Source organism: Cervus canadensis, chromosome 10 (genome assembly GCF_019320065.1).
Source record: "Cervus canadensis isolate Bull #8, Minnesota chromosome 10, ASM1932006v1, whole genome shotgun sequence".
Lineage (NCBI taxonomy): Eukaryota > Metazoa > Chordata > Mammalia > Artiodactyla > Cervidae > Cervus > Cervus canadensis.
Genome location: NC_057395.1, coordinates 53,944,264 through 53,969,106, shown reverse-complemented (window position 1 = coordinate 53,969,106; position 24,843 = coordinate 53,944,264). Strand labels below are relative to the sequence as shown.

The following is a 24,843-nucleotide window of genomic DNA, read 5'->3' as shown; positions in this document are numbered from 1 at the left end:
GACAGCAAGGAGGATGTGGACTGGTGAGTGGAGGCTGGAGGGGCTGAGCACCAGCTGAGGCCCCGAGACCAGCCGCAGCACAGGGCTGTCCGCCTCCCCACCACTGCACAGAGCTGAGCTGCTCAGAGGCCCCTCCACAGGGATGTTGCTGAAAGAAGGGCAGGTGACGCCCCCACTGAGACCAGCCTCTTTTCGGGCATCTCCCCAGTGGCCGTGGTACAGACTTCTGTGTGTCTGCTCTGAGGCTCACTGTGCTGGCCACTCCGCGCTGTCCCTGGGCAGCGGCTCTGCTTCCAACTGCCCCACTGGAAGACCTTTCTCCACGGGACCGCCTGCCCTGGGCTGGTGCCCACAGAGCCTTGCCCTGCTGCGTGGTGACACAGCCCGCTAATGAGAAATAATGAGGACAGTGGAGCTGCCAGCGACCCGCTGCGGGCAACTGTCCTGCTCTCCAGCCAGGGCGCATTTGCCAGGGTGCTTGTCAGCACTCTGGGGCCGAGTGCTGTGACTCCTCTTCGCTTTCACTCATTCTGCAGAAGCTCATCTGAATATGGGAATGCAGATTTTTCTTTTTTTGCTCCTTGTCTTTTTTTTTTTTTCTCCTGGTGACATTCTGAGCCAGCTCAGGCTGCGTCCTGATGAGCTCAGGCCCGGGTGTGATCAGGATGGCTCCTGAGGCCACCGCTTTGAAAGAAAAACTTAGTGTTCTGTCTTCGGGGACAAGACTGAACTGGGCCCAGGGCCCTGGTGGCAGGAAGGAGGAGAGGACAGGAGAATGAGGAAATAGTTTTGGTTTGGCTGCAAATGACACAAATCAACTCAAAAAAGCCTGAGGAAAAGGTATATTTATTGTTGGCCAAGGCTGAAAAGTCCAGGACTGGGTTTCAGACAGAGCTGCATCCAGGAGCTCAAATACTGACTTCTTGTCTCTCCCCTGTGTTCACCTCATTCCTAGGAGTGAGCGTTCCCCTGAGATCTCTTCCCTGCAACTCCAGGCTGCTCTCCTGTGCTCTCGTCTACTCCCCTGAAGGAAGATGGGGTGACATCAGAGCCCCAGAATTAGCCCCATTGGCTTGGCATGGACAGTATTGGTGGCCAGCTGCGGCAGCATTGTTTGCGTTTACAGCAACGTAGTCAATGTCACTGGAACCCCATCCCAGGTGGTCCCCTGTGGGTACTATGTGCCTCCGCCACTTCCCCAGACAGCACCTTTGTTGGCGGTGCCCAGGGAGCCCATGCCTGGTCCTGGGGGGACAGCGTACCTGGACACTGAGACCCCAGTGGGAGACCCTTGAGATGAAGTTCATGAATGGGGATTAGTTGGGGAAGCTGGGCCAGGGAATGCAGCGATGGCTCTCCCTGGGCATCTGTGTCTTCTTGTGCCTGGTTGCTGTGAGTGCAAAGTCCTCTGCGAGAGTGAGCTGAGAGGGTGAGGGGAGTGAGGCAAGGCACTGAGGGAGGAGGGGCAGCTCTCTGCACAGGACTGCAGGGCCTGGGCCGGAAGGGGCTGGGGTCCTCCCCAGCGGTGGTTGCAGGAAGGAGGCTGACAGCCCTCTCCACCCAGTCTGTGCCCAGCCCTCCTGTAGCCGCTGCTGCCAGCTCAGAGGCAGGATCTCCCATCAATGGCCCCAGAAAACAGAGCTCTGGGGCCTTGGTGTCCATGTGGTGGGTGGGGAGAGGGCTCAGGTTGGAGGGAGCATGGAGAGCCTGGGGAGCTGATCGGAGTGGGGACCGGATCCTGAGTCTGAATTTTCTCACCCACTGCCCTTTCCTCCTACAGACAGTGCCCACCCGCGGAGATGTTAGCACAAGAGCAGAGAGCTCAGGAAGACTCTCTGGAGGAGGTGTGATCTATGGGCATGTGAACAGCTGCCAGGGGAGGTGCAGGGGGAGGCAGAGAGGTAGCGATGCTCTTCTCCGAGGACAAGGTGCTGTGCCTCTGAAGTCCCTCTGGGACCTGGCCTGTGGCTCTGGATGTGCCCTCTCCCCAGGGCTGGCCGTCCAGTCTTTGCTGAGGGAGTGGATGAAACCAGTTGCATCTCTGCAGGTTCTCTCCAAGCACTAAAAATGCATAAACCAAGGAGAAAACAGGAAAGAAGGGCAAAGGGGAACCTTTCTCTGGGGTGCCTTCTCCAGAGCCTTGGGTGGGGCTGGGTGTGGGCTGGCATGTGGCTTCAGGAGGCCCCCAGATCCAGCTGTGGGGGCTGGTCTCAGCCTGGGAACTTCCGCTGCAGCCCCAGGAATATTTGGTGGGGCCACCCATGGCCCCGATCAGCAGCATCATGTATCACCGGGACTGGGGGCCTTAGCTAAGCATAGGCTGTGCATCCTGCCAAGACTCTCCAGGGCCTGCAGACTAGATCCCGATCAGACTCGGATAGTAAGTGTCAACCCTCCTGGGGTCACTGAGCCAGGCCAGGGTGGACACACTGCTCCGATGAGGAGCTGTGGCAGTGGGTGAGTGTGGGTCACGTGTGTAAGCAGTAGGCGATGCCCAGCTCTGCCCAGCCTGACCCCCAGGTCCTCTCCCATGCTGCAACTGCACCCCAACCCCAAAGCTTCCTGCTGTGGTCTCAGCCCCGCAATCTTGAGTGTGAGGCAAGGGCTGGGAGTGGGCGCTGAGCCACGTCTTTGTCTGGACGCCTGGCTGGCTGCCATCTGCCTGCCCCCGGAGGCCCAGCCCCCGCAGAGCATGTCCCCGCGCTGCACCCTGCGCCCAGCAGCGCCACTGTCACAGCAGGCCAGAGCCCAAAGGCATTGTCCTGCCTGACCTTACTCTGGCTTGCCTGCCCTGTTGCATTCCTGCCCTAGTCTGGGCCTCTCCTAGGGTGACCAGATGGGGTGGCCCTGGTGACAATGCCGATGAGATGACCTGGGCCAGGTGACCCCAGTCCATTCTGCAGCCCCATGCCTGGGGCTGAGGCTGGGCGGGATGGGCTGGGGCAGCACGCCCGTTCATGGGCCAGCGACGCCCTCCCTGTGGACGGTCACAGTGAGGGTTGGGTAGTTGGTCTGGGGTGGGGGCTGGGTGGCCACTGGGCTGGGCACACTGGGAGCCATCGCGGGGGTCTGACTCCTGTGCAGGCACCACCTGCCTGGCTGTTGCCCTACTCTGCTCTGGGGTTGAGGCTGAGAGCCCATCAGGGCCCCCCAGACCCTGCCCTGGAACCATAGGCCACCTCCTTCTCTTTCCAGCATAGGCACCCCTGCTCCCCGCCATGCCGCCTTCCCCTCCCAGAAGCCCACAGGGTTACTCTAGGTCTCCCCATCTGGCCCGACTGCCGTGTACTGGGGTCCAGAGAGCATGTGTGTATGTGTGCATGCGTGTGTGGCTATGTCATGCATGCCTGGTGCAAGTCCCAAGGCACACGCACAGTGCCCTGACCCTGCGGGGGGCAGGGGGCAGGAAGCCCTGGGTCTCTCTTCCTCACGAGGCAGCCTTCAGAGGATTCAGAAGACGAGGCCCACATTGGGAGCTGCTTCCCGCAGGAGACAAGCCCAGTCCCGGAGCAGAACCTCTGTTTACTCCCTGAGTCCCGGCTGCTCCAGCAGCCGTTTGGGGAGCCTGTGCCTGTCAGGAAAATAACTGACCGGCCAGCTCAGTGCTGGGGGGTGCAGTTAATGAAGACGTCCCCTGAGTCCTCGAGGAGGTGTGTACACGTGTGTCTGTATGTATGTGTAAGTACATTTGTGTATGCCTGTGTGTGTTCGTGACTATATATGTGTATGTGTCTCTGTACACACGTGTCTGGGTGCTTTTCAGTATGTGTGTGTGCATGGGGGCCTGGCTATGTGTCTATGAGTCAGTGTATGTGTCTGAGCACACACGTGTATAGGTGTGTGTCTGTGGGTGTGTTTCTGACTCCAGCATGGGTGGGGCTCCTCCATCCCACCTGTAGGGACAGGCCAGGTCAGAGAAATGTCCCCTTCCCTCCACAGTGGTCCTGACTGTGGGACCAGGTCCCGGGCCAGGGTAGGGGTCATGGGGTCAAGAGATTGCTCCAGAATCAGCCCCCTCCCCTAGCCTGGGCACAAGTCTCAGTTGTTCACTGGCTGCACACACACACACACACACAAACACACACTTCTGCACACACTCACCCACAGCTAGAGATCACAACATAGAAACAAGTAGACAGCCTCTACCAGGCCGGGGATGGGGGGTGGGGAGTGAGCTCAGCAGACAGAGGGGCCGGTGGGGTCACAGGCTGGGGTCCCAGGAGCAGCACCTTGTGGGTCTCGCCCTGGGAGCTGGGGTCTCGCCCTTCTGAGCTTTTGATCAGAAGCCATTGGCTTTTCTTAGGCCCGGCTAGTCAGTGGCTGCGCTGGGAGGCTGGCCTGACTTGGGCCACGAATGGAAAGTGGCCACGTTGGGCTGTGACTCAGAACCACAAAGTCCCAGCCCCCGACTAGAGCCTTGCTGTCTGTAGACAGCACAGTGGGACCACCTGAGCCCTCCCCACGGCCCTGGATGCTGGTTACCCTAGTGGGACTCCTGCCCACTGCCCCAGTCCCTGCCCACCTTCCCACCTCTGCCAACTCCCTTACACCCCTCCCCACTCCCTCATACCCCTGCCCCCTCTCACACGCCCCTGGCAGACCTCAGTTTGGGTCCACCTTTTCCTGGCATTGCATAATCCTCTCACATTTTCTAAATTTGTCTAGCTGATTCATGCAGAGCTGGAAATGCTCATGTAACAAGTAGCTAAGTTCACTGGAAGGCTCTTCACTGGGAAGCCCAGATGGACAGAGGAAGGGTCCAGAGGTCTCCCTGACAAGCATGGAGAAATCTTGGCCCAATAGGGCATGCATCTGATGGTTCTCTGGTGGTGGGCCTCCTTCAGGCCTGGCTGGATCCAGGAACACGACTCTCATGAGCCTGTGTCTCCCAGCCCAGCTCTCCCTTTGGTGTGGCCCCTCCAGGCTGACATCCCATCACTCACTGCCCTGGCAGCAGATGAGGGGGCCCCTCGCCCAAGACCATGGCCTAACTACTTGTCTCAAAATGAGGTCGTGACTTCTGCAGTTCCAGACTCTTACTACTGATAGGCCCAGAGATGGGGTCAGGCTGTGGGAGGTTCTGGGGCCTTTGCTAGAATACAGGGTTGGGAGCACTGGATGCTCATCACAGGGGTCCACGCCCATGCCCTCAGGTCCTCCAAGGGCCTGACCACTGGGGAAACAGGCTGTTCCGCGAGGTTTTGTGTGAGCAAGTGGCTGAGCCTTAACTTGGGGGCTGCAGGTTCCTCCCCGACCCCAGCTCACTGCTGTGTGCCAAACCCACTCCCACAACTGCCTGCTGGCCTCCAGAGCATCTATGGAGCATCTGCTATGTGCAGCTCAGCTAGGAGCCCAGAAGGCAGCATGGGTTCCCGAGGCCCGTGAATAGTGGGAGGTGCCAGGTTAACTTTGTCTTCTGGGGTGCCTCAGGGGGGACCCAGTCCTGAAAGCCCAAGCTCCAGGCCGTGGGGCTCTTGGATAGACTGCCTTCCAGTGGCTGGGGCAGGACTGGACAATTGCTGAGCATGAGGCCTATCATCAGCCCTTTTGCCTCTTGCCCAGAACAAACCTGGCCTGCTTGCCCAGCCAGCCCCCTTTCCTGGAGGGCACAGAGCCACCAGGCCGGCTGCTCCTAAGTCCTGTGGCCCCAGGAAGTGGAAAGGTAGCACCCCATGGGCCCCAATTCCTGCACCGAATCCTCCCCAGGATGGCTACGGAATGTGTGGGTCCCAGTGCAAGACTATAGTGTTGGCCCCTCCTTAGAAGCTAGCCGGAAACTGAGCACGGAGCCCCCACCACAGTGGCCACCTCTGCCCCTGCCTCCAGCTGTGACCCCCAAGGGCAGGCCCCCACCCTCGCTGTGACCGCCTGGCACAGACTGCTAGCTGCTCCTTCCTCTCCAGGGATAGAATAGGGGGCAGCATCCCTAAACCTCCAAAAGTCCCCAAATGCCCTTATGCAAGGCCTCCATCCCCACCCACCGCCAGCTGCCAGGAAGGGAGGCAGGGCGGCTGCCACCTGTCCCCTCCCCACTGGCCTTGGCTGCTCCCAGGCAGAAGAATGATTCACCCCTATTCCTGCTCCTGGGCAGGTTTACACTTTGCCCCCTCCCACCTCCACGCCTGGAGCTCCCCTGGCCGGGCCAGCCGCTCCGACAAGTTAAATTTAACCCAGCCCAAGCTGTCTTCCTCTTGCTTCCACCCGCCCCACTGGTCCCCTGCACACAGATGCGCCTCCACCTTTCCCACTCCATGTGAGCCCCTGGGAGGGGTGGGGAGAGTAGGACCCGAGCAACCCTGCCTGCCTGCAGGTCCCCCGTGGTCCCTAGGCCCATGCTTGCTCACGATGGCACCCAGCACCCAGCGCAGGGCCAGCAGTGCAGGCAGTGCTCAGCAGTCAGGGCACAGCCAGGAAGAGAGAAACCAGGGCCCAGTCCAGGGACAACGCTGAGGCTCCTGCCTGGCACCAGGCTGGGCATGCAGCAGGCACACAGGCTGTGAGCTGAGAGTGCCTCTTTGCAGCTGGCACTGCCCCTTCTTTCCGGGCAGCTATTGTGAGCCCACACCATGCCAGGTATCTGACTGCATTTCTGAGCCTGCAGAGGATGCTGGGGGAGACCTGCAGGCCACAGTCAGGCCTGACCACACATGATCCTCTGGGTATTCTCAGGGGTCTCTGTCAGGAAAGGCCAGTAGAGAGGTCCTCTGAACAAGTGACCACACATAATATTCTTCCCCAGCCCCTTTGTTTTATTCAAACTGGAAATGCACTTAGCTAAAATGTTACTGCTCCACCAAGTGGCATGGGATAAACTTCTGGCTAGTGAGATGTGAACAGAAGTACCTGGTGTTATCTTCAGGAATAGGTTCTCAAAGGGAGCTGATTCACTTGGTGGGGCCCTAGTTCTTTCCCTCACTTCTTCCTCCTGGCCAAATATGCATGTGATGGCTGGAGCACCAGCAGCCATCTTGTGTTGTGAGGTGACACTGAGGCTAGAAGCCAGTATTAGAAGAGTGATACAATAAGGGCTTTCCCAGGTGGTGCTAGTGGTAAAGAACACACCTGCCAATGCAGGAGATGTAAGAGATGCAGGTTTGATCCCTGGGTGGGAAAAATCCCCTGGAGGAGGGCATGGCAACCCACTCCAGTATTCTTGCCTGGGAAATCCCATTGACAGAGGAGCCTGCTGGGCTACAGTCCACGGGGCTGCAGAAGAGTCAAACACGACTAAAGCATCTTAGCATAGCACACAGCACACAATAAGTTAGGAACTGAGTACCTGCCAAACCTGGATAGCCTAGGCTTGTGGCATGTGAAAAAGAAGTACATTTCTGTTTTGTTAACACCTCTGTTATTCTGGGTTTTCTCATATATGCAGCTCTAACTAATCTTAAAAAGCAGGAGCCAAGTGGGCCCAAATGTCCCCCCAACAAGGTAGAAGGCCACTTCAGAGTCATACAAAGCATTCCATAGGGGAAAAAAGTTCAGTTCAAGGAAATCCTGGGTCTGTCGCAGGCCCTTCTGAGTCCTGGGGGATCCATACCCAACAGAGTGGGAAGGGCCCTGAGAAGAGGGACACTTGTTGGCTTTGTTTAAATAGCATTCCCAAACCTGCTTGACGAAGGAACACTTTCCTCTCGAATCACCTAATGGCAGCCAGAATTGGGATTTCATGGCACCTCATTTGGGAAACCCTTCAAAGGGTGAATAGGGCATTTAACTGAGACAGAACACTCAAAGGTACTTGGCCTACAGCTGGGCACACAGTATGTGCTCAGTAAGTGCTAGGGCTCCTATTGAAGCTGGAAGTGGGGCCCATGTCAACTCTCAGCACGGAAGTCACCCCAACCCCACCCGGCCCCTCATTCCTGCCTGTCCCAGGCCAGCACCCTTGCCCTGCCTTTTCTCCTATTTCTGTGGGGCAAGGTGGCCCCCTGCAGAGGCCTAGGGACTGGGGGCAGAGCACTGCGGAATTGGGTGGCATCCACCTGGGGAAGAGTTGGTTTGCAAAGCTGCAGCAGCGAGGAAGGCACGGGGTAAAAAGTTTATCAGAGGATTACATTTTTTTCTGTTTTGGCAGAAATTAACAGGTGCAGATTGCTCAGGTCCCAAAGCCATGGGGAAAAAAAAGAAAAAGCCCTTTGCCGTTGCTATTGATAACTTGTCTCTCCACGTGGTGGGTTCAAAACTAAAAATACTCTTCTCCGACGGCGGGGAAGCCGAGTGCTGTCACGTTGCAGAGGAGAGTTGAAAGCTGTGTGGGGAAGGTACTGCGTGGGCCACGTGAGGGCTGGGGCCCCCCTGCAGTGGCCAGTCACCCTTTGCTCACCCAGGATGCATCCGGACAGAAGATTTCCTAGCATTCCACAGAAGGGGAGAGGGAAATTTCCATTCCGTGGAGCAAGAGAATGGGCAGGGAGAGGAGTGACCTCAAGGGGGCCTCCCCAGGGGCAAAGGCCAGGTCGGCAATCCCAGGCACCTGGCATCCTTGGATGCCTAGCTCTGTTGCTTCTCTGGCCACAGATAGAGATAAAAAGATTCACCCAGGCTCAGAAGCCTGCTGGAAAGGAAAGTATGAAGCTGGGGACAGAGCAGTGGGCTGCAGGCAGGGATGGCTCCACTGGCCTGCTTGGCAGTGTCACCACTGACCCAGACCTCCTGGACCTTCACATCTGCATCTGAAATAGGTGCCCAGGTGTTCCTGGAGCCTGGGTGGCATGGCTCGTGGCCTCTGAGCCTCAGTTGCACTTCTGAAGGGGGAGCGATGATCTATGTTCTGCCTCCTGAAGTGATGGAAGGAAGGGGGATGATGCACGTGAATGTGCCTCCTGAGGGTAAAGTGAGGGCATGTGCTCCCCCACGCTGGGGCCTCTGGAGCCCAGGATGCAGGGCTTCGCGCCCACGAGTTCAGTTGGCGACTGAGGGGAGAGGAGTTGTGGGCCACAATATCACCTGATCCTGATTCAGAAGGAGCTGGGACAGGGAGGCTCCAGTCATGCTCACTTGGGGTCAGGGGAAGGTCACAGGCAGACATGACTGCAGGGCTGGTCTGATTTTCGTCAGATTTGAGAGCAGTTGCAGTGGGACCAGACACCCAGCACTTCTCAAACTCTGAGAGCACACACAGGATGGACCCTGGGGTCCTGAAGGGACTCTGGGGCCAAGCTAGGCCCGAGTGCTCAGGATGAAGGGGGACACTACAATGACCCCTGCAACCATGGGACAGGAATCAGCTGATGTCCTGGCCACGAGCCATGCCCTCCAGGTTCCAGGAACACCTGGGCACCTATTTCAGATGCAGATCCTGGTCCAGGAGGTCTGGACAGGGCTTTGTCTTTCTGGCAAGCTCTGGGGCTGGGCCAGGCAGAAACACACCCGGTCAGGCCACTTCCTCATTGCAGGTCCTGGGTGAGTCACTTCCCTGATTGAGGCTCAGTTTGCTCATCTGTGAAGTGGGAATGATGACCCACAGTATCTATTGGATTGGCTGTTGCAGACATGAAACTAGCTAATGTCAGCTTTCATCATCATTGTCTGGCCCCACACCCTCTTTGCCTGCTTTCCTGCTCCTAGTTTTCAGCCCATTCCTGGAGAATTTTGCCTCTGGAATTGGCCTCCTGACCTAGTGAAGGTCATAAGAAATGTTCCTGACTGGTCCCAAGGCACTCTCCTTGCAGCTTCTAGCTGGGGGAGGATTCCTGTCCAACCCACAGGCACAGGAAAGAGGAAGCAACAGCTGACACTCAGAACCCAGTTTGCTGCATTTGTTTGAAGGGGATGAACACCCCAGCCATGGGACCCACCTGGGATTGGAGCCCACCCCTACCCCTAAGGCCAGGGCGGAGATGGCCATGCTTAGTGTGGTCCATGGGCAGACGGAGGATCATTCAACCCCAGCCTGTCTCCTGGCCTGAGCACACCCTTGTGCACTCACCTCTGGAGTTCATGGCTGAGGGGTGGGCTGGTTAGTCGAACCCCTCAGGAGCATGTCCTTCACCTGGGGGTCAGAGTCTTAGAGGCTTGTCAGAGTAACAGACCCTGCGCTGGACTCAGGCCAGGCCCACGAGGGAAACTGCGGAGCATCTCCCTGGCAACCGGCCTTGTCCTTGTCCTGGCTTGGGAGCCTGCACACTGCACCCTTCCCTCTCCTGCTGGAGTCGTTTCTTCAGAGGTAACCATGGCAATCCCTTTGTTTCCGAGGCTGAGCCCCGCCTCCCTCCCAGCTTTTCTCTTCAGCAGAGGCTGGGAGAGCTCCTTTTCAGTCCCCGCACATCTCCAGCACCCACTGACAGTGGGCCCACCGGTGAGCCAGGGCCAGACCCTGGCATGGGGATGACTGGTTTTTTGGGCTCAGAAACACAGTTCAGGCCCTGGTCGTGCTGCACTTGCTTGCGCCCCACTATTTACAGGCAGCACCTTCATATGCACGGGGCTGCAGAGGCAGCTAAGGCCTGCCCTCAAGGCACCCCAGCTGGAAGTGGGGAAGTGTTCTGAGGAGGGAGAGCAAAGGCCCAGGGGGCTGGTGCTGAGGAGGAGATGGTGAGGAGCAGAAGCCCAGCACGTGCTCTGTGATTGGGGAGGTCTGTCAGCACTCTTGTGGCTCCAGGGTCCCACCTCAAACTGGCTTAAGCAGAAAGGAAAATGTGGTGATTCACTTGACTGAATTCTTGCCTAGAGATTCCCATGGACAGAGGAGTCTGGTGGGCTACAGTCCATAGCATGGCAAAGAGTCAGACACAACTGAAGCAACTTAGCATGCACATGCCTGAAAAGTCTAGATAGAGCTTGCCAAGGTGGCAGCTGGTTCCAGGCGAGCCAGGGGTGTTTGCTCTTGCTTTCCTCTGGGTTAGTCTTGTCCTCAGGTGGCCCCTCCCCACACAGTGACAAGATGCCCATCAGTAGCCCCAGACTTACATCTTTCTCTCACCTACTAGTTCTGTGGAGGTCTGTGGGTAGATGGGAGAGTCATTTGACCTCAGCTTTCCCTCTGGCCTGAGCTATCTGACCCTCAGTGAAAGTCCCAGTACTGACCCTCACTGGCCAGCACAGGGTCACCTGCTCACCCATGAACCACTTGCTGTAACTCTCAGCAGTCAGCCTGATTCATGTTACTCCACTCACCCCAAATCAGACCTAAGATTTAGATGGGATTGGGTAGGAGAAACCTGGTTTGCAAAGGAAATCTTGGTACTCATAAGCTCAGAGACGTTAGTTTACTTGCCCACAGCCACACAGCTGGTAAGGATGCAAGCTCGGATCTGACTCCAGAGCTTCTGGGTTTAACCGTGGAGCCACTACCACGTCAGTAAGAGCCCTGAAAGGTTTTAAACAAAGGAGGGAACGGTCAGGAGGGTAAACTGGCGCCGGGTTTTGGTGAGTGGTGAAAGGTATGGCACGGAGGGTGGACGGTGAGAAGCCCTGCATGCTGCTGAGGAAGGCAGTTTTTTGAAGGGTGACTCCGGGTTCCGCCCGTCCCCAAGGTTTGGGAGCGGCAGGCACAGAGGCCCCCACGCGCGCCTCATCAGCAACCCCGCCACCTGACTCGCTGTTTGTAAACTCAGCTCACCCAGCCACGCCCCTTCCTTCCTCTCGCCCACCCTTTTCGCGTCTATATCTGCATAATCCCGCCTTTGCCCTCTTTGATTGGTCTCCCGCATCGTCACTCCTCCGCAAGGGCCGGACTCCAGAGGGGCGGAAGGCGGGGCCTATCTGGCAACGTAATTAGCATAGTCCCGCCTCCCAGCACCGCCCTCGGGTCGAGCGTTGATTGGACCGGCGGCGGCTGACGCGACGGCGCCGGGCGCAGCGAGTGGCGAACTTGGGCTGTCAGTCGGCGGGGCGGCCGGCCGCACTTCCGCCTCGGTGTCAGTGGGTCGCTGGCCTGCGGGGCGGGGGCGGGGCGGGCAGCGGGAGTCGGCGGGCGGCGGAGGGACAGCAGTCCAGGTGAGTGACCCGGTTGGCACCCCGACCCTACGTCTCCCGGGAACCGCGCCCGGCGTCGGGCGGGCGGGCCTGGGCCTCGGGCGGCAGGGAGGCCGGGCCCGGCTAGGGGGGAGCCAGAGCCTCGCGCCCCCCGGCCCCTGGCCAGGCCTCGACCCCAGCCCCGGCCCGCCCGGTCTCCCGCCGCCAGCCAGCCCGCCGGCCGTGTCCTGGGTCCGAGAAAACTTGGGAGGAAAGTTGGCGGCCGGCGGCTGGGACGGCCCGCGGGCGGGGGCGGCGGGCCTGGGTCCCGGGCGGCCGCCCAGACCCCGCGTCTCCGGGCAACTGCGGCTCCGGTGCTGGACAGCCGGCCGCCGCACCCGGAAGTGGACTGGAGAGCGGGCCCGGGAGCCCTCCGGGCGCCCCTCTCAGCGGCAGGGATGAGTCGAGGGGCGCGTTGGGCAGGGGTGGCGGGACCCTCGACTTTCCCTTGTGTCTAAGGTAGCAGCGTCCTCGGTCAACCAGCCTGCAAGGGCACGCGGTGAAGAGCCAGTGTCCCCGCTCGTGGTGTAGCCCTCCCTCTCCTGCCCTCCCTTCCCCTGCCCTGCGACCACCTGTGGGTTTGTCTGTGCCCTACGAGGTTTTGTGCCCATGTCCACCCCCTCCCCTGCTCTTCCTTTTGTTTTTAATTTGTCTACTTAGCAGACTGTACGTACTGCAGAGAGCTCTACACTTAACACATGTTAGATAAGTTAGATATGTAATCTGATTTTAAAAGCTTCCTTCTTTCTGCAGTTACATTTCAGTAATCAGCAGAATAAATCTTGAGAGTTAATAAGCCCAAGACTTATTAAGGGCAAGACTATTGGGTAATCAGCAATCAGTCTTCCCAGGTTTTTCTGGGAGAAGCAGCTGGGTGGTGTTAGGCTGTCCCTGGCACTCTTGAGTGTGAGGATCGCCTCCCAGGAAGCTGGGTTCCTGTCCTTGGGGTCAGTCTAGGACAAACTCTGGACCTCCCAGCAGCAGCATCCTGTGCCTTAGTCCCTTTGCTGGGGCGGCCTGTGCACATTTGGAAACGTGGTCTCACTCTGCAGTTCAGCAGACGTCTCTGGGGTGCCCGCTGCATGCCTGGCTGTGAGCTGCAGGCCCTGTCCATCCAGTGGGGCTGGGGAGCGGAGGTGTCCCGGGACCCCTGTCATTGTGGCTCCTTGTCCTGGTGGCAGAGCGAAGGCCCTTCCTGACTGTACCCTGGGCAGTGTTTGCCCAGCACTCCTGGCCTCAGTTCCTTCCTATGTGACACATAGCCATGTTCCTGGCAGGGCTGATAAGACAGCAGATGCAGCGCTTGTCTGCAGCAGCTCTGACATGTGACAGGTACACGGTTAACTCTCTGCCCCTTGGTTGTGGACAGGAACCTTACGGGCTGCACTTGCTCCTTGTCCTATGCAGCTCCTGGCAGGGTGCTGTTGTTCAGTCTAGGGACAGCCGAAAGCTCCTTAGAGCTTACTTTTTCTATTTGCTTCACCTGTCCTTCTGTTAATAAGCTCTTACCTAAGATGACAGTAATACCTGACAAGGGTTGTCCAGGACTGCTGTAAGCACATTATATTCACTTGATTCATGTGGTTTTCACAACAGCCTCCAAGACTCTTCCTTAGTTCCATTATCCTATGTCTAGTCATGAGAAAGCTGAGGAACAGAGAGGCTAAGTGTGTGTACTTAGTCGGCTCAGTCGTGTCTGACTCTTTGAAACCCCATGGACTGCAGCCCGCCAGGCTCCTCTGTCCTTGGGGATTCTCCAGGCAAGAATATTGGAGTGGGTTGCTATGCCCTCCGCCAGGGGATCTTCCCAACCCAAAGACCAAACCCACGTCTCTCGCCTTGCAGGCGGATTCTTTACTGTCTGAGCCACCAGCGAAGTAGAGAGGTTAAGTGACATACTCTAAAGCACATAGGAGTAAGTTATAGAGCAGGGATTTGAACCAAGGCAGTCTGGCTCCAGGGTGCACATCCTTAAATACCTCTCTATACTGCCTTTTAAAACCAACATTTTCTTTTTCAAGGTCCCTTCAGCATTTTTCTGTGGAACGTTTAATTGCCTTATGACTGTGTGTCAGAACTTTGTTTCTTGCAGCACACATAACTGATAGCTTTTCATTTGGGGTGAGCATGAATGTTTATGAAACCGTTTAATTTCTTCTGAAATAAAGTAGTAATTCTCTATCTGGCTATCCAGGATTTTGCTGAAATATCCTGCCTGGTGCCCAGTTCTGCAGTCAGTGGGGAAGCCGCTAATGTTCGCTGTGTGAGAGGGCAAGTTGAGGGGGCAGGGGTGACATGGATGGATATGCTATTGGGCCCAAGCCTGTGGTTTTGAATTCATTTCTATGCAAGCCTGATCAGTGAACTTAAGGCTGTAAACCGTGCACTGAGGGCTTTCCTTTCTCCTCCTAGGTGTATTCAGAGGGTTCTGGCTCTGGCTTACCATTTTCAGAAGCAGTGTCATTTTAGTGTTTAAAAAGTGCCGCTTGACCTTCATCCCACTGCATCTTATCTAGGCCTTCCAGGAAGTGCTGGCAAACGAGTCTTGGATAAATACTTAAAACCAGCCTGACTTTAGAGATCTTGGTACAAATCTTGGTAAAATCTTCAGCTAATTATGAAATGTCGGAAACATTTTATTTTTTTGGAAACATTTTATATATTCTTATACTGTCTTCAAATGATTTCTTTAGTATTCCTGTGAAAAGCCAATGCCCATCTTTTCCTAGGAGTTTGGCTGTGTGGGTATAAGGCATTCAAGGCTTGCGTCTTTGAGCAAGGGCTGTGATGCTGGTCCTCAGGTGGCTGAAGTGTTCTGTCTGAGAGGTTAGGAATCTTCCCGGAAGTGGCCTGAGGCTCTCCGGTTCTGGCCCCTTGGCTCTCTTTGATGGGAGGAAAGTTACTCATCTGCTCTTGCCTCAAGGATGCTGGCCTGTAAAGTGGGCTATTGCGTAGGTTATATGTGAAAATGTAACTGAGTGGACCTGGCACTGTCATAGATTCTCAGTAGACTTTCAGTCGCAGACCTGAGAGCCCTGAAATTGACCTCTCCCGACACTGACACAGACAGACAAATGCAACTTATCAGTGAAGGGAAACCAGGGAAATCTTTGATAGGTAGATTTGCAGTTCTACTGAAATGAGCTACGGTAACACTTTTTTTTTTTTTTTACAGTAACACTTTTAAGATATGACTATTCAGGTGGAGTTGTCTTGTAGGAAGACCCCTGGACCCAAGCATTATCTCTTCTGGGGCTCAGGCCCACAGACAGAAACTTGATGCACTTTAAGATTGAATTGATATGGATCCTGGGAGGAAGTTAGCATTTGAACATAATTATTTACAAATACTTAAATCCTAAGAATCGTTAGTAGTTTAGGTCTTAGTTTGGGACTTTCAATGCAGTTTCTGTGCACCGTGATTAATTTGTGTCTCTGCTGCAGTGTGTACTTGTCAAAGCATTTTTGCTGATAAATCCCAGGCATTGGCGTTGCAGCCGTATTGCCCTCTGGCTGGAAGCGTGTGTGGAATACTGGCCCAGCCCGGCAGCTCTCCTTAACAAACATGTAATGAAATGGTCACTGTAGCCCATCCGGGATCTCTGTGGCTCTTATTTCCTCTTTTTTCCAAATTCAGAAAAGCACTTGGGGTCATCGGGCAGCCTTTCAAAGCATCACCATCTTTCAACTGGCTTTCCCAGTGATGTAAACACTCGTACCTGTGTGATGAGCTGGACAGCGGAGGTCAGCCTTCAGAAAGGACCGTGTTTAGAGACGTGGAGGTGTGGAGACCTCTTTGCCTGATGTTTATTTGTCTCTTTGCTTTCTCATTTCATCAGTGGAGTTCTTGCAGGATTTTCTTTGAGATGCAAACTCCGAGTCAATGCTGGCCCAGTTGGCCCTGAACCAGCCCGGCCCTTAGCCTGGGGGCCTGGGGGCGGGGAGGAAGTCTGCTCACCCCTGGGCACTGGGGTCATGGCAGGAGGAATGGTCTGTGTGGCTCTGGGTGAGGCAGACCTGTCTGACCTCGAGCTCATACCTTTGTCAGAGCGGTGGGCCCACTGGCCTTGACAGGTGCCCGGGACAGGTGCCTTCCAGGCTGGGGGAGAGCCTGGCATGAGAAATGGTCTTGTGCAAAGTCTTCCTGAACCCAGATTCTAGAAAAGATGATGGCAGCCAAGGGGGGGCAGGGGTAGGTGTGTGTTTTACTGAACAAATGAAACGCTGGTCGTGAGAAAAGATCAGCTGTGACTTGGCACCTGTGCCACTGTGCTTGGCTGAAGGGTGAGTTCCACTGTTGCCTTAAACCAGGAAAGTGTGTGCTCTGACGGCCAAAGCGGGCAGCTTTGTGGGTGAAAAGGAGCACCTCAGAGAGAGCTCCAGCAGTGGCAGGTGGGAACTGGGGCCGTGACCAGGGAGGGCCAGAGCATCTTGTCCCCATCTTGGTACCAGTTGGGCACCAGTGCCTGTGTTCTGAAGAAGCATTAAGCATGGGGCATCTTCCGACACGTGAGGGAGAGGGCTGGAGGGCCCAGGGCCGCCATGAAGTCTGTCTTGGAGGTAGGGTGCTGTGGGTTCAATGGCAGGGCTTCTTACCAGAAGAACTTGTGCAACTCTGTAAAAAGTGGAGGTTCCAGGCCCAGACCTCACCTCCTGGGAGCGGGCTCCTAGGTGGGAGGCCTGGGTCGTGTGTGCGCCCCACTCCTGTGACTCCAGCGGGGCTGGTGTTCTTGCCAGGGGTTAGGGTCTACTACAGGGTCCTAACCTGTTTTGGATCAGGATCAGGGACCACCTCCACCCCCCACCCCTGCTGCCCCTTGCTTTGAGAACTGAATGAAGAGTCTGAGTCAGGTTCCTGGGGAAAAGAATGAACGCAAACAGAACTTTGCAATTTTTCCCTTTTCGTTTCTCTCTTATTTTTCTTAGGGGTGGGGTGGTTAGAAATTGGTGGAGTTCCCTGACCTTGGTTGGCGCTGAGGAAGTGCCTGGGGCAGGTGTGACTCGGTTGGTGAACTTCTTAGCAGGTGAAACTGGTTGGGGGAGCGAGCAAGTATGTCCTACTTGGGCGGGAGCTGATGGGGAAGGACCTGGAGTGGGAGAGGGAGCAGGCGAAAGGGTGAGGCTGTCAGACTGGTCCCTGCCCCATGATGGATGTGGCATCTGGAGCAGTCCCCCCCAACGTGTCGAGGCTGTGCTCCTGCTCATGAGAGATGGACCCGCCGCAGGAGGGGCATTTCCACGGCCTGATTGCTCCCGGCCCTCAGTGCGCTGCCTCCATGGTGGCTGCGGCTCTTGTGGTTTTGTATGAACACAGCCCCGGAGGCTGTGAACGGGCTCCCTGTCTAGAGCTGTCTCACCCACACCCCAGGCTGCATTCACACCACTCTGCTTTACTCTGTGTTGATTCAAACAAATGCATCTGCACAGAAGAGCATCCATTCATCCCGTGCAGTCCTTGCCTTTAGTACTGTGTGCTGGGTCATCAAAGTGTGTCCTCAAAGTGCATACCAAGATGTACTGTCTTGGTGCTTGCCACTGCACAGGGAGCAGTTGGATCCCAGGGGTGGGGGTGGGGGGCGCATAGGTCTAAACTGAGTCTGTCATGGACAAGTAGGTGGATGGGGGTCTCAGCTGCTGCTGAGGCCCAGCAGGAAGTGTGGCTCCTGGGACCGGGCTGGTTTGCCCTGTAGGGTGGAGAATGGTAAACAGTGGGTGATTAATGGAGCTGTTTACACAGCAGAGAGGTTTGCTTACCTTCCTGAGTCTGGAAACTTTCAGTTTCTTGCCTGAACCCCTAACAACCTTGGCTAGTCATGTGCTGACTAAACTGCTCGCTGGCATGGACAAGACGGGAGCCTCTGGGGCTGGGCTGCCCTGGCCCCCCGCCCTAACATCCACCCCTCAGCGAAGACATTTTGAGGTCCCTGTAGTATTTTCATCTGTGATGAAGATCACACCACCTTGCAGAAGGCTGGGGCTGTGGAAAGTCCATAGTCAGAAAATACACACGTACTTGTTTTGCCCTAAAAGAGCACCCTGATGGAGCCTCAGGCACAACTAGACTCAGCTGGATTCCATCGAGTGTAAGGAACCAGTGTCCAAAAGGCCACTCTCGGTTCCTTCCTGTGGTCCCTGAGGTGCATGTGGATAGGTGCTCTGCAGATGACGGCCAGCCTTTTGAGAGGCCTTGCTGCGAGCAGAGTGGGGGTGTTTACCTGATTCCACCACTAAGCGTTTCCAGCCTCAGGAGCATGAAGATCTGATCATTCTTCAGCAGGTAGTGAAGTGCGCATTTCAGTGAGTTCAAGATGTGAAAACCAGGGCAGCTTTGGAAATAAGAACAAAGGGCAGGCTTGGCCTGATGCTCTTCTCTGCACTCCATCTGTGGCTGGTTGGGAAAGTTGCAGGGACCAGGCCAGCTCTGCTGCCACTGCCTGACTTGTGTGCAAAGGCCAAGCGGGACCACCGGAGCTTCCTGGGTCCCCGTGTTGTCCCAGCCCAGCGAGGCCCTGCAGCGCTCTTTCTGGGATGGACACCACCTGCCACGTTGGCCACTGGAGCAGAAGGGATTCAGCCAGGTAGCGTCATAGAGAAATAAGCGTTGGCTTCCTCTCTGCATGAGCTCAGAGTCACCTGTGGCCCTGTGGCCACAGCTCCGGACAGAGCAGGTTAGAGAGAGTACTTTTAGCGCGGCGCTGGGATTGGTGCAAACTGCGTGCTTGGGTCCATTAAGTCTTGTTATTTTACAGAAGAAAGAAGCTGGGCTCTGTGGCATGGTGGCAGGAGGAGGATAGGTAGGAGTCGTCAGGCATCCAGGTGACAGGTGGGTTTCCTTGACAAAGTGGACATCTCAAAACTGAAACAGTCAGTGACCACAAAGGTCACTGTTCACCCACAGTGACACTGCCAAATGGAGGGGATGCGGCCTCGGGAGGCCCCGGGACTGGTGGTGTCCCTGGGCCTTGTTCCTTCCTTGGGGAGCGGCCGGATCAGGAGAGCCTGTGGGCACACTTGCCCCACCCCAGGATGAGTTGGCATCACCCAGCAGTCTTGGTTCCCCTTTTCCAGATTTAATTTTCCCATCCCCATCCTTCGGCTCTTCAATTCCTCCAGATACTGATGGTGTCCATTATGTGCTAAACTCTGGTTTTCACACTCAGAAGAGATGCTGCTTCCACGTTCTTGGTGGTCATCCCAGCCTGTGTGCTCTGGTAACGTGGAAGCATCTCTGTAGCATCTCTCTGGGGTCTGACAGGACAGCCTCGGGGGTGTGGCCAGGTTGGTCCCAGCCAGATTGCCCCCGGGAAGGGGAGGCCCTAGGGCAATGCTGGGACCTCTGGTCTGTTCCATCACTGGCCTGAGAGTGACTGCTGCCCTCTGCACTTTGCACGGGCTTGTCTGTCTCCGGGAAGAGTTTGATCTTGACCTTGATAGCTGTGGGACACTGAGAGACTTATGGACAGACTGGGCTCTTGCTGGCTGCTGCTGCCTTGCTTCTGTCTCTGACTCATTCTTGACGGAAATCTTGTTTTTTGCATCTGATGGGTTGAGCACATGTCCTATCAGGGAAGCGTGCCCCCCGGCTGAGGCCCTGGCCGGGTCTCACCAGCGATTCCTTTGGGGTCACCTACTCTGTGACCACCCTCTGAGTGTAAGCTCTGGGGAGCAGGAGGTGGGGGTGGGACCAGGCCTCGTGGAGTCCACTCTGAGGGCCTTCTGGCCAGTTCTGTACCCTTCTTCAATTCCCAAATCCGCTCCCCCACGCCAGCCCTGGTGCTCTAGTTCCCTGGTCTCTCCCAGTGGGAATGGGGATGGAAGGTTTTGGCTGCATTCGTTTGAGCCGTTACAAGGAGCAGCACACCCTGAGGTTGGAGTGTGGTTGGGGTTTGGGACCCTTTTTAGCGAGAGCCTCGCAGAGAATCTGTCAGAGTTCCCAGGGGAATTCTCCCTTTCTAGGGCAGTGCTTCAGAGCCTGGCACCCAGCGCGTGGAGCTCTATGCACAGTTGTTCATTTCTTGTTTGTCCTACTTGCTAATGTATTTTTTTTTCCAATTTAGAAAGTTGCAGTAAAATACAAATAGCATAAAAATTACCATCCTGACCATTTTTAAGTGTGCAGTTCAGTGGTCGTATATACAGCCATCACCACCATGCACCCCAAAGCTCTTTTCATCCTGTGAAATGGTAAAGACCCATTAAGCATCAGCTCCCTGTTTCCCCTCTGCCAGCCCCTGACAACCACCTTCTTCCTTCCGTCTCTATGAATTTGACTCCTCTACAGTCCTCGTGTAAGTGGAATCACACAGTAATTGTCTTTCCGTGTCTGGCTTATTTCATTGGTCATAATGTCCTCAAGGTTCTTCAGTGCTGTAGCATGCGGCAGGGTTTCCTTCCTTTTTAAGGCTGAATAATATTCCGTCATGTGTCTGGACCCCATTTTGCTTTTCCTTTTGTCTGTGGATGGACACTTGGGTTGCTTCCACATTTTAGCTGCTGTGAACATGGGCGCGCAAAAAATTGAAAGAATTGCTTTCAGTGCTTTTGGGTGCATATCCAGAAGTGGAATTGCTGGATCACGTGGTAATTCTATTTTTAATTTTTTGAGGAACTGCCCTCCTGTTTGCCACAACGGCTGTACCATTTTATGTTCTTACCAACCATGCGCACGGGTTCCTGTTTCTCCACACCCTCACCAAGACTTGTCAGTTTCTGTTGCTTCTGATAGTAGCCATCCTAAAGGGTGTGAGGTTGTGTCTCATTGTAGCTTTGATTGCATTTCCCTGATGATTAGTGAGCTGAGCATCTTTTCATATGCTTATTGGCCATTTGTATGTGTTCTCTGGTGAGATGTCTGTTCAACTCTTTTGCCCGTTTTTGAATCAGGTTGTTTGTTTTTTGTTATTGAGTTTTAGGAGTTCTCTATATAGTCGTGATATTAGTCTGTTTTCAGATGTATGATTTGCAAATATTTTCTCCCATTCTGGGGTTGCCGCTATACTCTGACAGTATATAATGCACAAATTTTAAAATTTTTTCATGAAGTCCAGTTTGTCTAATTTCTCTTTGTCTCTGCCTTTGGTGCAGTTGCAGGACATCTGGGTTTGATCCCTGGGTTGGGAAGATCCCCTGGAGAAGGGAAAGGCTACCCACTCCAGTATATTCTGGCCTGGAGAATTCCATGAACTGTGTTGTCCATGGGATCACAAAGAGTTGGACATGACTGAGCCACTTTCACTTTCGTGTCTTATCCAATAAATCATTGCCAAATCCAAAGTTATGAAGGTTTTGCCCTGTATCTTCCTTTTAAGAATTTTTTAGTTTTAGATCTTACATTTAGGTCCTTGATCCATTTTGAGTTAATTTTTGTATATGGTATAAGATAGGGTCCAGCTTCATTCCTTTACCTGTGGATATCCAGTTTCCCAGCACCATTTGTTGAAAAGATAGTCCTTTCCTTCTTGAATGGTCTTAGCACACTTGCTTGTCAGAAGTCAATTGACTGTATATGTGAGGATTTATTCCTGGACTCTCTTCTTTTCCATTGGTCTCTGGGCTAGTACCACATTGTTTTGATTATACTGTAGTTTTGTAGTAAGTTGTGAAATCAGGAAGTGTGGTCTTCTGGCTTTGTTCTCCTTTCTTCAGTTTGTTTTGGCTATTGAAGGTCACTTGACATTCCATATGAGTTTTAGAATGGATTCTTCTGTCTCTGCAGAAAACATCATTGATGCTTGATAGGGATTGTATTGAATCTATAGATTGATTTGAATTGTATCAACATCTTAATATTCAGTCTTCCAATCCATGAACATGGGATATGTTTCCATTTGCTTATGTTTTTCATTTCTTTTGGCAGTGTTTTATAGTTTTCATTGTATGGTCTTTAACCTCCTTGGTTAATTCCTAAGAACTTTGTCCTTTTAGATAACATTGTAAAAGGGATTGTTTTGGGGATTCCCTTTTCAGATGGTTCACTCTAACTGTGTAAAAATACAACTGATTCTTCCATGTCGAGTTTGTATCCTGCTACCTTGCTGAATTAATTTATCCTAATAGTTTTTTTGTGTGTGTTTGTGGAATCTTTAGTGTTTTCTCTATATAAGATCACATCATCTGCAAACATAATTTCATTTCTTCTTTTCCAATTTGGATGACTTTTATTTCTTCTTCTTGCCTAATTATTCAGCCTAGAACTTTCAGTACTGTGGTGACTATAACTGGTGAAAGTGGGCATCAGTGGTTTCCTGATCTTAGAGGAAAAGCTTCACCACTGAGTATGATATTTACTGTTGTTTTTTCACATCTGGCCCTTATGATGTTGTCCTTCCATTGCAGTTGATCAAGTGTTTCTATCATGAAAAGGTGTTGAGCTTTGCCAAATGATTTTTCTGCATCAGTTGGGATGATCATGTGGTTTTCCCCCTTCTTCATTCTATTAATGTGATATATTACATCAATTGAGTTTCATGTATTGAATCATCCTTTCGTTCCAGGAGTAAATCCCATTTGGTCATGACATGTAATCCTCTTTAATATGTTGCTAAATGTGTGTCATTGTGTTCTATCTGTTAGTATTATGTTGAGGAGTTTTGCATCTGTGTTTGTAAGGGATATTGGTTTGTAGTTTTTTTTTGTAGGGTCTTTGCCTGATTGCATAGATGGGGTTAGGAAGTGTCTATTCTTCTTAATTTTGGGGAAAGTTTGAGAGGAATTCATGTTAGTTCTATTTTAAATGTTTTGTAGAATTCACCAGTGAAGTTGTCAAATCCAGGGTTTTTCTTTGTTGGGAGATTTTTGTTTTGTTTTGCTTTCTGTTGGGAGATTTTTGATTACTGATTGGCTTGCTCAGATTTTCTGTTTGATTTGAGCTTAGTACGTTTTGTGTTTCTAGGAATTTGTCATTTCATCCAGGTTATCCAGTTTTGCAGGGTTCATAGCCCTTTCTTATAATTCTTTTATTTCTGTAGAATGAGTAATGTCCTTATTTCAATTTATGATTTTAGTTTTTTAAGTATTCTTTCTTATTGGTCTGTCTAACTGAAGATTAATCGATTTTGTTAATCTTTTCAAAGAACTGACTTTTGGTTTCACTGATTTCCTCTATTTTTCTATTCTTATTATTTTCTTCCTTCTGCTAGCTTTGGCATTTGTTATTCTCCTCCCTTAAGTTGTGAGGTTAGGTTATTGATTTGATGTCTTATTTTTTAACATGAGTATTGGTTGCTATAAAATTTCCACTTAGCTCTGCTGTCACTGAGTCCCATAAACTTTGGTGTGTTGTGTTTTCATTTTCATTTGTTTATAAGGATTTCCTACTTTTCCCTTGTAGTTTTTTCCTCTGATCTGTTGGTTGTTTAAGATAGTTTTTCTTTTTGTTTTGGCAGTACCGGGCAGCTTGTGGGATCTTAGTTCCCTGATCAGAGATTGAACTCAGTCTCCTGAGAGTGAAAGCTGAGTCCTAACCACTGGACCACCAGGGAATTCCTAAGAGAATGTTACTTAATTTCCAGAACGTTGTGAATTTTCTAGTTTTCCTTCTGTTAGTGATTTCTAACTCATTCTTTTGTAGTCAGAGAAGATGCTTTGTATGATACAGATCATTTAAAATCTACTGAGACATAGTCTGTAGCCTAACATATGGTCTGTCCTGGAGAACTTCCCACGTGCACTTGAGAAGGTGTGTCCTGTTGTTGGGTGGGGTGTTCTGGATACATCTGTTAGATCTAATTGGTTGATGGTGTTGTTCAAGTCTTCTGTTTCTTATCTTCCATCTGGTTGATGCTTGCTAATGTATTTTTAAATTACTAAATAAAATTTATATTATTTTGGACAACTTAAATTCAGAATTGACATTTAACTGCAAAAGTAGCTTTAGAATTTTCAAATTATTGGTGAGCTTTTCTTTCTTTGTGAAGATTGCATCTAGGTTGCCTTGCTCATTTTTGAGCAGAGAAGTAATACACAGTTTGACTCTTTAGTGAGTTGACCTTGGAGATTAACCACCAGGTCCCTAAGCCAGCCACTTATTCCTCAGTGACTAGGTCTGTTTTTCTAAGAAAATGTAAAGATGGGTTTGTAAGACCTGAGTGCGGGTATTCATATATGTGGTGGTGGACAGTCCGCATTTAGAGCCGGGTCCTGGGAGCATGGGGCAGCACTCTGGGGGTGGGCACCTTGAAGAGAGGTGAGGAGTTCTGTGGAGGGGCAGGCACCTTGTGGGGACCTGAAAGCAGTGGGGCGCCCTGGCTGCTGGCCCTTGACGGGACCTGGAGGGAGTGCTCACTGTGGGGCTTGAGGAGGGGCTGCAGAGGGGGAGCCCCTGGAGGCCCACAAAGATGTCCAGCACAAGCTTACTTTTCTGCGTTTTTCTCTGGACTTAGAAAAGGAAGCAGCTGATTTGAAAAAAGAAAGTCTTTTTCTGAAACCCGGTCTTCTCTGAGGTCCAGCAGACACACCGGAGAGGAGGCTTTCTGCTCCCCGCCCACTTTAGTGTCCCTCCGTGGGTGTGGGCTGGATTGGAGGCAAGGACCACCTTGGGGTCAGAGGCCACTCAGCAGGGGACTGAGTATGGAGGGTCCCACAGCCATAAGGCTTCCGAGAAGAGGTCAGGTGGGCGGCCAAACCGAGATAGGACCAAGGATGCCCTGCCCCCATGCCCCTGGGGCCCCACTCTCCCTGCCCCTGGCCCCCCCAAACTCAGGGAGAGCCCTTGGGGGCTGTCGCTCCCAGGCATGCCCTCTGTCCTGAAGGAGGTAGATCACTGCCATCTTATGTTGATCCCATAGTGGTGGTTGGTTTCTCCTGGCACAGTAAAGACCATACAAGGTGTGTGGCTTTTAGGATAACTCCCCTAGGCATGGCCTGGACGCTGGGCGGGATTAA

At 53.3% G+C, this 24,843-nt stretch overlaps 1 protein-coding gene across 1 annotated transcript in view; it reads left to right on the top strand.

The window, feature by feature from the left end:
• The first annotated feature begins 11,821 nt into the window (after nt 1-11,821).
• OSBPL2 (oxysterol binding protein like 2) overlaps nt 11,822-24,843 on the top strand; it is a 35,779-nt gene continuing 22,757 nt past the window's right edge. The window contains exon 1 of the mRNA XM_043479383.1: nt 11,822-11,943. The gene's annotated coding sequence lies outside the window, so the exon portion shown is untranslated. The remainder of the gene's footprint in view (nt 11,944-24,843) is intronic.